Consider the following 12720-nt stretch of genomic DNA (forward strand, 5'->3'; position numbering starts at 1 on the left):
AATGATGGTGAATACGTACACTTTGACAGATTTTATTAGGCATGGGTCTTTTAGCCATGATTATATATCTCTAAAATGGCCACTCCTATTTGATCTAAGTAGTTAAATTCTTAACAAGTTTGGGCCCCAAAATTTGCAAAAAAGAAAAATACCAGAAGACATCTGATAATGGGAGTAGGAGAGAAGTAAGTTAAGGCTTAGATATTGGAAAGAGCAGTTTTGGTAAAACAGGCAGAAACAAACAAACAAAAAATGTTTAAAGTTAGCAAGCATCTAGTTAACCACAACTAGGGAGCATGAGGTGCTGAATGAAAAGAATGGTTTGGGAGGTGCCTGGCTGGCTGGCTCAGTCAGTTAAATGTCTGGCTCTTGATTTTGGGTCAGGTCATAATCCTACAGTTTGTGGGATTGAGCCTGGGTCAGGCTCTGAGATGACAGTGTGGAGCATGCTTGGGATTCTTTCTCCCCCTCCTTCTCTGTCCCTCCCCTACTTGTTCTCTCTCTCTCTCAAAACAAATAAACTTAAAAAAAAAAAAAGAGAGAGAAAATAAGAGAAAAGAAAAGAAAAGAAAAGAAAAGGAAAGGAAAGGAAAGGAAAGGAAAGGAAAGGAAAGGAAAGGAAAGGAAAGAAAAAAAGAACAGAACTGTTTGGTCTGTAACTAAAAGTCAGCTAGACTTGCCACCATCTGAAAATAGATTCCAAGGGAAAGAATGAATACCCTTTTTTTCAGGAGTTACTGTGTATTCCAAATATTACTTGTGGTAGGCATAATAATTGCCCTCCAAAGATGTCCAAGTCCTACTCCCTGGGACTTGTGAATATGTTACTTTCCATGGCAAAAGAAACTTCGAGAATGTGATTAAATTGAGGATCTTGAGATGTTGAGATTATCCTGGATTAACTGGGTGCACCCAACATAATCTCAAGTGTCCTTACAAAAAGGACGCTGGACTATCCAAGTGAAGGCAGAAAATGTGATGAGGGAAGCAGAGAGAGCCAGAGATCTGAAGATGTGACACCGATAGCTACGAAGAAGGAGGAAGGGGCTGCAGAGCCAAGGAATGCAGGCAGAAATTGGAAAAGGCAATGAAATGGATTCTCCCTCACCTTTGAACCTCCAGAGGACATACAATCCTGCCAATATCTTGATTTTAGCTCAGTGAAACTGATTTTGGACTTCTGACCTCCAGAACTGAGAGAATGAATTTATGCTGTTTTAAGCCACAAATTTGGGACCATTTGTAAAAGCAGCAGTAGGACACTAATACATTTGTTTAGCCCAAACCAAGTGTAAAATGCATAAATTTTCATTCATTTGTAAAGGAGATGTCCATATATATGTGCCTCTTCTCTCTCTGTGTAAGTTTTGCTAACAACATTCTGGACAGGTGAATGCTCAGGGCTTGCAGCGTGGAGTAAGTGAGGGGTTGGGGGAAAAACGGATGGGCATGAGGGATATATTTGCAGCATCAGAGATCCAAGGTAAAGGGGTCAGGGTTACCATGGTGTATCACTCCCCCAGCAGTGAAGATTTCAAAGCGAAGGAGACCATATCCAGCCGACAGCTTGGTGAAAACTCTAATCCCTGGCACTCGTTGTTACATTTTTTCTTTCCTGACCAAACAACAGCAAAAGATTTAAACAGATTTGCTCTACTTACAAATGTCTCTAGAAATATATATGGCATGATTGTAAAATGTGCCTGGGGGTGGTTTTTTGGGCTGCAAAACCATCACAATTAGTCTTGCTCCCATTTCCTAGTGAGATGGCCTGCTAGGGATCCCCCAGGGAGGCCTGGCAGACAGCAGAGTGTGAACACTCAGTGACGGCCAGTACCTCCCCCTACACCCCAATCCTCCGCCCTCAACTCCCCATCCTCCCATCCCTTCAATCCATCAAGCCCAGTTCAGCTCCAGGGCCTCTGGAGGAAAGCAGGACGGTAGCTGCCTGGGGCTCTGGGAAAGGAGATGGCTTACCCATCCATGTCCCGGGCAGACTGCCCCAGAGTGCAGGCATCAAGGGTCACCTGAGCTCTCACTGCTCCTTCCTCCACATGCTAATCCTTCCTGCCCACTGAAGTCACACAGGCCTCTGGGTGGCCAGCTCCTGGCATCCCCATCTCAGCTGTGTGGAATCCGCAGAAGCTGTTGCTCTACTAAGGTGCATGCGTGCCCCAGGGCAGCGTCGTTTCCCCTGTGCCTGGTGCTTCCCTTCTCTTCTTGGCCACACAGAATGCTCCGAGACTTGCTTTAGTGGACTTTTATATTTTATACAGCTATGGTGACTTCAGAAGCACAAAGGCCGACTGTTTTCAAAGGGGGTCCTGGGGCCAGGCTGCTTAGCCTCAACTTTTGCTATGTAGCCTTGAGCAAATTTCTAATCATCTGAGGGTCTCACCTTCTTCATTAGTAAAAAGAGGACCAACGGCTACTACTATTCGAATCTAATTCATTCTAACTCATGTGATTGCTGTGAGGTTCTTAGCCTGGAATACTTTAAGGGCTCAATTAATGTTAGCTGCTATCATTATCATCATTGCTATTGTTGTTACAGCTTTCCTGAGATTTAATTTATACATTCAGTAGTAATGTATTCAATTCTCACTTATGCATGGACAATGGGGACATGTACAGGAATAAGTTCCCTTTGCAGCCCAAGAAGAACTCACGTCTAGAGAGAGAAACATACATAAATACATGATGACAGGTTGGCCATACCACCATCATAGAAATACGGTTAAGGAAGACTAGTTAACCTACAAATGACTTGCAGTTCTTTGATCCAAATGTTGAGGTCACAATTGCATATTGGGGCCCCAGTGGGGTCCACATATTATGTGTGCTCTACTCAGCAGCTTTACAAGATTACTTATTGAAAAAGATTGCAAACATACAGAAAAATACCAGTAATAGTTCAATAAGCACACATATACCCAGGATTTAGATTAAATCACTGTTAGCATGTGTGTGTGTGTGTGCGTGCGTGCGTGCGTGCGTGTGTGTGTGTGGAGACAGAGAGAGAGAAAGGAATTTTAATTACAGACATTCCTAAGTATCTCAGCACACATCTCTAAAAAAATTTAAGAACTTCCCTATATATTCACACCACCATTATCACACCCAAGTAAGTTAACTAGAAACTCTTAGTATCATCTAATACACAGTCCATACCCAAATTTCCACAACTGTCCCCAAGATGTCTATTATAATTTTTATGTTTATTACTGATTTTTCAAACCAGGCTCCGAAAACACTCATTGCACTTGATCGTCAGATTTGCCAAGTGTCTTCTAATTTTTCTCGTCTACAACCTTCCCACAGCCCTGGTCTTTTTTTTTTTTTTTTAAATGACTTTGATGTATTGAAGAAACAGGATGGTGTATCTTATAGAATGACTCCTATTCTGGATATGTTTAATGGCTTCCTTGTAGCACGCTCAATGTTTTTAAAAAATATGTTTTTGAATTAGTAGCCTACATTTAGAATTCAGGCAATTTTGAGTAAAATACTGGCTTTCTGGCTTCTTTTGAAAAACGTCAAAAGATATGACAGCGCTAGGCCAGTGTTGTTGGCCGGTTACAATTTGCGGCACTGTGTATGAGTGGCTGCCTTTGCAAAAGCACCCATGTTGTCTTCAAATTAATGCCCAGCACACGTCTTCCATCGGTGCAGCACCTAAAGTCACTTTAGTTTATGACTGCATCAGTTAAGGTTCTCCAGAGAAACAGAACCAATAGGATACATAAAAGGAGATTTATTTTAAGGAATTGGCTGGCTCATGGCATTGTAGAGGCTGGCAAGTCTGAAATCCGTAACTTAGGCAGGATTTCAATGCTACAGTCTTGCCAAATTCCTTCTTCTCTGGGAAACCTCAGTTTTTGCTTTTAAACCTTTCAATTGACTGGATGAAGCCACTCATATTATGGAGAGTAGTCTCCTTTACCTAAAGTCAATTGATTATAAATGTCAATTGCAGCTACAACATACCTTCACAGTAATATCTATCTAGGCTTTGACCAAACAACTAACTGGGCACCATAGTCTAGTCAAGTTGAAACCTATAATTAACTATCATAATAACTGATCTAAAACCAAACATAGGAATGTTGGTTTTTACTTAGCTATCTTGTCTCAAAGGCCTTCTCCTCCTTCATATTAGTTTTCCATTGCTATGTGGAATGGAAAGTTTAAGCTCCAAACCTAGTGGCAATAAACAACAAACCTAAAACAATAAAATTTATTATCCCACAATTTCCGCAGGTCAGAAGTCTTCCGCAGGTCTAGCCAGGGTGTGGCTAGATTCTCTTCTCAAGGTCTCACCTTGCTGAAATCAAGGTGTGGGGTGAAACTGCATTTTTACCCAGAGCTTTGGGTTCTTTCCCAAGCTCTCTGTGTTTTGGCAGAATTCATTCCTTATGGTTGTAGGCTGAGATCTGTCAGCTGGGAACCACATTCAGCTCTTAGAAGTCACCCACATTCTTCACCACATGGCCCCCTCCATTCTCAGATCAGCCAAAACTCATCAAATCTGAATCCTGCTTCAAATCTCTCGTTTCTTCTTCTGCAACCAGCTGGGGAAAACAAACAAACTGCTTTTAAAAGGTTCACATAGGGGTGCCTCGGTGGCTCAGTCAATTAAGCATGACTTCGGCCTAGGTCATGATCTCACCGTTCCCAAGTTCGAGCCCTGCGTCAGGCTCCGTGCTGACATCAGGGCCTGGAGCCAGTTTCAGATTCTATGTCTCCCTCTTTCTCTGCCCCTCCCCCCCTCAAAAATAAACATTAAAAAAATTTAAAACAAATAAATTAAAGGTTTATGTAATTATGTCAGGCCCACCAAATAATTTCCCTTAAAGCCAGCTGTGCCATATAATATACTCTAACACAGGAGTAAACCCACCATAGTTATAGTCCCACATATTTGTTACACAGGAAATCTACATGGAAGGGAAAGATGCAGAGTCTTGGGACCCATGTTAGAAACTGCCTACCCCATGCTTCTTCAAGTTATTTGCAAAATTTCTTATTCTCTATAGTCACAGAAAGAACAGAATTACGGTGAGATGCTCAAAAATCAACTGGTGAGCAAAAACAATTTCCTAATTAGTACAAGAAGATAGCTAGTAGTTGAGCCATGCCTTTCTATACAGGATCAGGAGTACTTTTAAATAGAGCCTTGCTAAATTATGCATTCTCATAAAGTGTCAAGGGGATCTCCCTTTGTTTCTTTCCACAAACTCTGTCTTCAGAGTAAGAGTTTACTCATCTCTTCCCATTCTGAGCTTTATTGGTAGCTTCTTGTAAAACCAGTCTCAGCTGCACCCAGCCAAGCAAGCATGAAAGGCCTATGAAAGCAAAACCAGAAACCAAACAAAGAGCTACAGAGACGCTTTGGCATCATGCTTTTAAAATTATCACACAAGGGGGAAGAGGGAAAAGATCCCAAAGGGGGGTCCACCAATGCATGCATTGATCTCAGAGGGGCTTCTGGGGGGGGGGAATTCCAGTTTCTTACACTCAGATGCTATTTGGTGTATAGGAAAAGCAGAAGGAAAAGGGAAAGAGGCAACCTTGAAGAATGGATGCAAAACCCAAATTCCAGAGAATTGATGACTGGGCCACAAAATATGCGGTCACACTTATACGCTTTATCTTTTCATAACTCTTTCCTGTGTGTTTTCCAGATCATTTTATAAAGAGAAGTCATCCATGTGTCTGCCAAAACAAACAAACAAACAAACAAACAAACAAACAAACCAAAACACAACAGCAGCAGCAGCAGCATTAACACACATTGGTCAAATTTCTATTATGCATTGAGCTCTGCAATAGTTACACTGACAGCCCTTGCCCCAGGATATTTCCCCAGAAACCTTTACAGGAAAGTCTTAAAAAGAAAAAGAGGATGCTTCCATACTCTTATTTGAATTTTCTTTTATTGGAAAATCTGGAACAACAACAATAACAACAACGACAACAACTCAGGCATGACTGGGTGGGAAGCACCCATTTTTCCATGGATCCAATGTATAATCCTATGCAACAGAGAGGAACCCAAAGCATAAAAAATATTTCATGAGTGTTGCTAACACGTCTTTTGAGCCTGTTTTACAAAACATTGCACTTGAGCATAGACTCAGTGGTCTCCCGAAATGAACTGCTGGAAGTCCCCTTGGGAGAGCTTTTCCTCAGTGAGGAGCCATAAATGACACCTCACTTGAAGTGACTGTGATCAGAAGAGTTTATAAGGAACTGAAATATTCTCATGAATTTTAATGTTTAACTTAAGCATTTCTTCTCCAAACGAAATCTAAACAGAAACCCTTGCCAGATACCTCTGGTAGCCAGGAGAACGAATAACACAACCTCCTGCCAAGTGTTTGAGATAAAAAGAGATTGAGAACAATGATGTAGCTCTCAAGAGAGTTTTTAGGTCATAGATTCCCCCATCCCAACTTTCTGGGGAGCTTTCTATTTTATATATCTAGGATGTTTCTTATTATATTTATTTAATGATAGAGGGTGGGGGACGAGGGTGACAAAGCAACCTAAAAAGAAAGACGAGCATAACATGATGAGGGAGAACACTGGGAATACAGCCAAGGCAGAGGCTGGGGGGAGTCACCAAAAGCAGTAGTCATTCATCATTCTTAACCTCAGAAATCCCTAAGTAAGGGTCTGGAAAGAGAGGCTGTGACTTGTTTGGATGTCACAGTTCAGAGTCACTGGATGGAAACAACTTCCTTGCCTCATCTGTAAATTAAAGCTCCTTTCATAATCCAGACTTTATTTCAAGGAAAGGTAAGAATGATCATATTATAAAACACAACTCTTTTTGACAACATAAATTGCAGTTCCCAGAAGTTTCCTTCATGTGTTCCAATATTATAATTCCCACTATTTACCACAATCACATGTAGTCCCCCAGAGATGTCTAGAAGATGGGCTATTTCAATCAACACCTCCTACAGAGTAAATAACTTCTTAGCTCACAGCTTTCATCCATCCAGCATTTCCTTCTTTCCAGTACTCTCTCCTCTCCCTCTTGACTAAGGAAAACTAGATTCTTTTCTCTGACTTAGCATTAGTTTTGCATAGGTGCTCACTTCTTTCTTCCTCCATGACAGCTCCATACTCAATAGGATGCCTTTTATGAGGGCATTTGTCTTTGACTGAAAGATGAAAGTGTGTCTATGGTGTTGGGTTAGAGATTAATAAGGTAAAGTTTTGGAATCCCACCTGACGTTTTGAACAAAGTAATCCATTTTGGGGAGGAGGGGTGTTGTCTTTTGCATCGTAAAATGTTTAGCAGCATCCCTGGCCTCTATGTTAGTTGCCAGTAGGACACCCCTCCCCCGCTTGATAACCAAAACTATCTCCAATTGTTAAATGTCTCCTGAGGAGCAAAATTGTCCCTGCTTGAGAAGCACTAGACTAGGGGAATTAGAATAGAAATGTAAAACAGAGTCCCTTTGCTTTGGTAGTTCAAAATCTTAGAGAGACATAGTGTGCTAGGTATAGAAGCATCCCTAGAAATGATCTTGATCATCTCTTCTTTTTGTGTGTATGAATAAACTATGTGAGGCGCAGAGACACTAAATGACTTGCTCAGTCAGTTGTACAACAGGAACATTCCAGAAAAAAAAGCAGCATATAGTCAAGCCTAAATTGTATTTGTGTAGACTGAACACATTATGAAAACCTGAAGAAGGGCGAGAGAATAATGTTGATTGGCAGTGGCGTGGAGAAGGTAGGACTGAGCCTCAAACAAGGAGCCCTTGAAAAGTGAAGCAGGCAGGAAGAAGAGGGAAGGGCATGCTAGGTATGCCTGTGCATGACCATAGCATGAGCAACGACTCCAAGCTAAGAGTAGAGCATGGAATATTAGAGGAACAAGACAGAGAGCATCCTAGAATGATGAGATGAGGTTGGAGAGGTTGAGTGGGTCCAAATTCTGGAGGCTTCTGATTTCCTGGCTAAGTCCCAGGTCTGGCCCAGAGCCCTCAAAAAAAAAAAAAAAAAAAAAAAAAAAAAAAAAAAAAAAAAGACTTCTGACGTCCTCTGGGGGAAGGCAGAAAAATGGAAATACAGAAAATGGGAGTCAAGAGATCTGGGTTCTAGTCTTGGCAATTCACTACCAGCCCAATGACTTGGACAAGTCCCTTTACTTCCCTAGATCTGTATCTGTAAAATGAGGGGTAGAACTGGATAATTCCAGAGGCCATTTCCAGCTCTCACATTGTATGATTCAGTGAACACTCACCCCAAAAAATCCCCCCATAAGATGAGATACACCTGCTCTCACACTACTGGCTAAAGAGCTGTTTGTCACTTGCCCTCACATGTCTCAGCAGGTCCCCTAGGAGAGCCATGAGGTGAGAGGGATGTAACTTCTGGACCAACTGTATGTCACATCCACATATGAATAACTTGACTGTAAGGAAATATGCTGAAGTCCCAAATGCTCCTGATTAGTTGCAGTTTTTCTGTTCTAGAATAAGGCCTGCCATTTCCAGCTCTGATTTTTGCTAAACACATGATTTCACAGTTGACTGGGTCCAGAAAAAAAAAAAATGTACAACAGCTGACGAACAAGTGAACAGAGAACAAGTCCTCTAACATGACATTATCATATCACGTAGTGGACTACAACAGAGCCAGTAGAAGGGGTTAGTATTTTTTGGCATGGACAAGGACAAACAAGGACAGAATGTAACAAGTTTAAAACTTCTTTTCAATGAGGGACACCATGGACAAGGTTAAAGGACAGCTAAAAAAAGTGGAGAAAGATATTTGCAATGTCTAAAACCAATGAGGGATTAATAAGTAGAATATATAGGAAATTTCTGAAGGTCAGTAAGCAATCCCAATAGAAAAATCAACAAAAGCTATGTACGGGCAATTTCGAAAAGATAAAACCCCAAAAGCTAATAAGCATGAGATGTTCAAAATAAGGGATAATCCGGGAAATGGAAAATTGAAGGAATGATGAGATGCTACTTTTCGCCTATGAGGCTAGTTAAAATAAAAAAGCTGGACAATGTCATATGTTGGCAGAAACGTAGGAACTTCTATGTACTGCTGTTGAAAGTGTAAACTGCTACAGGTAGTATGGAGAGCAATCTGGCAGATGATCAAAGTACATCAACACCTATGACCTTCTCTGGGTAAACATCTGTCTTAGTTTCTTAGGGCTGCCTTTGCAACGTACCTTAAACTTGAGGCTTAAAGCAACAGAAATGTATTCTCTCACAGTTCTGGAGTTCAGGAGTGTGACATCAAAACATCAGCAGTGCCTCACTCCTTCAGACACTAAAGGGAAAACCCTTCCTTGTCCCTTTCAGAGTCAGGCAGCTCCACGTGTTCCTCGGCTGCATAATTCCAATCTCTGCTTCTGTCTTTATGTGGGTTTCTCCTTTTTTTCTGTGTCTTTCCTTCTTCTGTCTCTTCTAAAGATACCAGTCATTAGATGTAAAGCTCACCCTGATCCAGTATGACCTCATCTTAACTTGATCACATTTGCAAAGACTCTATTTCCAAATACAGTCACATTCACAGGTTCCAGGTGGATATGACTTTGGAGGGGGGACATTATTCAACCCAGTACAGTTCACTCTCTGGGCCCCCCAAATATATGTCCTTCCCACATACAAAGTATATTCAACATCCCAATCCCAACATCCCTCCAGATTTTAACCAATTCCAGTGTCAACTCTAAGTTCAAAATCTCATCTAAGTATCATTGACTCAAAAAGTTCCAAATCTCATCATCTAAATCATCTGAATCAGATATGAGTAAAACTGGAAGTATGGTCCATCATGGGGCAAAATTCCTCTCCATCTGTGGATCTGTGAAACTAGAAAACAGGTTATCTGCTTCTAAAATACAATGTTGGACAGTTATAGGATAGACATTCCCACTCCAAAAGGGGAAAAAATGAAAGGAATAAAGGGGCCACTGGTCCCAAGAAAGTCAAAACAGGGAAAATTTCATTTTCAATTTCAAGGCCTGAGAATAGTCGTCCATGACTCAATGCACCCTCTGGGCCTATGGCAGCCCTGTCCACTGGGCCTATAATAGTCCCCCCAAACCCTCAGGTCCATGGTGGCCTGTCCTTTGGGCCTACAACGGCACCTTGGAGTCATCCTTTTTCTTGAAGAGTTGCAAATGTTTGTAGTCAGGTAGTTCTATCAGCCAATTTCCTATATGTCTTATGGAATTATGGAAGTCTGATAGCCTTTCTCTCATTTCATCCTGTCTCTGTTCTTTTCAGTCCAAGCTGGTTGTGTTTCTCTGATATAACATCCTCCAAAGCTTTATGGGTCTCCTGTGCGTGTCACATGGGTCCATGCCATTAGACAAGAGGGTTCTTGTCTGTCAAGAAAGACAGATCTTTCCTGCATTATGCTATCCCGATCCCTAGCTTCTGCAGAGATAGCTGAGAGATCCATGGGCCACGTGGCTAATTTGTTGGGCGAAGTTGTGCAGCCACACCTTCAGCCTTCTTTCAAGAGCACACTTTCCAACAGTGAATTTTCTTTTTTTTTTTCAATATATGAAATTTATTGTCGAAATGGTTTCCATACCACACCCAGTGCTCATCCCAAAAGGTGCCCTCCTCAATACCCATCACCCACCCTCCCCTCCCTCCCACCCCCCATCAACCCTCAGTTTGTTCTCAGTTTTTAAGAGTCTCTCATGCTTTGGCTCTCTCCCACTCTAACCTCTTTTTTTTTTCCTTCCCCTCCCCCATGGGTTTCTGTTAAGTTTCTCAGGATCCACATAAGAGTGAAACCATATGGTATCTGTCTTTCTCTGTATGGCTTATTTCACTTAGCATCACACTCTCCAGTTCCATCCACGTTGCTACAAAGGGCCATATTTCGTTCTTTCTCATTGCCATGTAGTACTCCATTGTGTATATAAACCACAATTTCTTTATCCATTCATCAGTTGACGGACATTTAGACTCTTTCCATAATTTGGCTATTGTTGAGAGTGCTGCTATAAACATTGGGGTACAAGTGCCCCTATGCATCAGTACTCCTGTATCCCTTGGGTAAATTCCTAGCAGTGCTATTGCCGGGTCATAGGGTAGATCTATTTTTAATTTTCTGAGGAACCTCCACACTGTTTTCCAGAGTGGCTGCACCAATTTGCATTCCCACCAACAGTGCAAGAGGGTTCCCGTTTCTCCACATCTTCTCCAGCATCTATAGTCTCCTGATTTGTTCATTTTGGCCACCAACAGTGAATTTTCTAATTTTAGCTTCCTTTGTAGACCAGGTAGACTGAATCTCCCCAACAAGGTGCTGGTTCCTTTTTAATAGTCCCTTCCTCAGTTCATCTTTCTTCTCACATTTTACCGTAAGCAGCAAGGAGAAACCAGGCTGTACCTTCAACACTTTGCTTACAAATCTCCCCAGTTAGGGGCGCTTGGGTGGCTCAGTCAGTTAAGTGGCTGGTTTTGGCTCAGGTCATGATCTTGCTGTTCATGAGTTTGAGCCCCACGTTGGGATCTGTGCTGACAGCTCAGAGCCTGGAGCCTGTTTCAGGCTGTGTCTGTGTCTCCCTGTGTCTCCCTCTCTCTCTGCTCCTCCCTGACTCATGTTCTGTTTCTCTCTCAAAAATAAATAAATATTAAATTTTTTTCTTTAAATAAAAAGAAATATCCTCAGTTAAATATTCAAGCTCATAGCATATGAATTCTGCCTTCTTTTCCTCTTTTTTTTTTTCCAGCTCTGTCCTTTATATTTCCTTGGTATTCACTAATGAAAATACGTGAAGGTTAAACCATAGCAGCAACCTTCATTACCCATCTTCACATTCCTCAGAGATGTCTTCACTTAGCCCCTCACTGTTCTCTCCTTCACTCTCACTGCTACTGTCTTCTTCACTACCTTTATCATCTTTCTCAAGATTTTGAGATTCCTCCATCAGCAACATTTCTTCAATAAATGAGAAAAACTCCTTGGCCTCAGGATTTTCTCATTCATAGATTAGAGTCATCTGACATCATTTTTGCCAAATGGTAGTGTTGGCTCATTTCTGCTCTCAGAAATTCTGCCATTAACTCTAATGGGGCATGAGTATCTTTATTAGGGTTTACTGTCTTCATCATTATCTTCATTGTTGGTATTATCTTCACCATCATCATCTGTCGATTCAGGCAACTTATCATCAATATCCTGAAGGCAATGTTTATTATTTTTCTCCTGCTCTGAAAGGACTGCATTTTTGCCCACTTGACCTGTGCCTTCTTATAAGAAGAAAGATGACTGTAGCTTACTTAGACTGTAGATTTGTGTCTGTATTTTATTTTCAACAGTCTTTGAAGATACTCTATTTTCAGTATTCTTTAAAGAGGCTGTATTTTCAATAATTTTGGAAGAGACTTCCTTCTTTTCTGAGAATCTCCTAGCTACATTTAGGGAGACTTGTGTTAGTGAGGTACAAAGTTTGCTTGCCAATCTTGGTCTGCGTCCAAGGAGGCATTTATCTGACATTGCTTCATTTGGTTCAAGCAACACTTTTTCCTTTGGATCAAACACTAGCAATCTGCCATTCTGTCTATATTTTGGTACCTTTCTGCGTGCCACCTCAGCAGCTATGGAGTCCTAGAGCCTGAACCTGCTCATGGTTCTTTCACACTGCCCGTCCACAGAGCAGACACAGAAGGCCAGCCCAGCTCACATTTGGTGCCAAGTTTAGAGCGGGGA

General features: G+C 41.5%; 1 pseudogene; it reads right to left on the bottom strand.

The window, feature by feature from the left end:
* Window positions 1-11733: 11733 nt before the first annotated feature.
* On the bottom strand, window positions 11734-12720 carry LOC109263597 (glutamate-rich protein 2-like; annotated as a pseudogene).

The sequence above is a fragment of the Panthera pardus genome, unplaced genomic scaffold (assembly GCF_024362965.1).
Source record: "Panthera pardus isolate Hobbes unplaced genomic scaffold, ASM2436296v1 HiC_scaffold_8, whole genome shotgun sequence".
Taxonomy (NCBI): domain Eukaryota; kingdom Metazoa; phylum Chordata; class Mammalia; order Carnivora; family Felidae; genus Panthera; species Panthera pardus.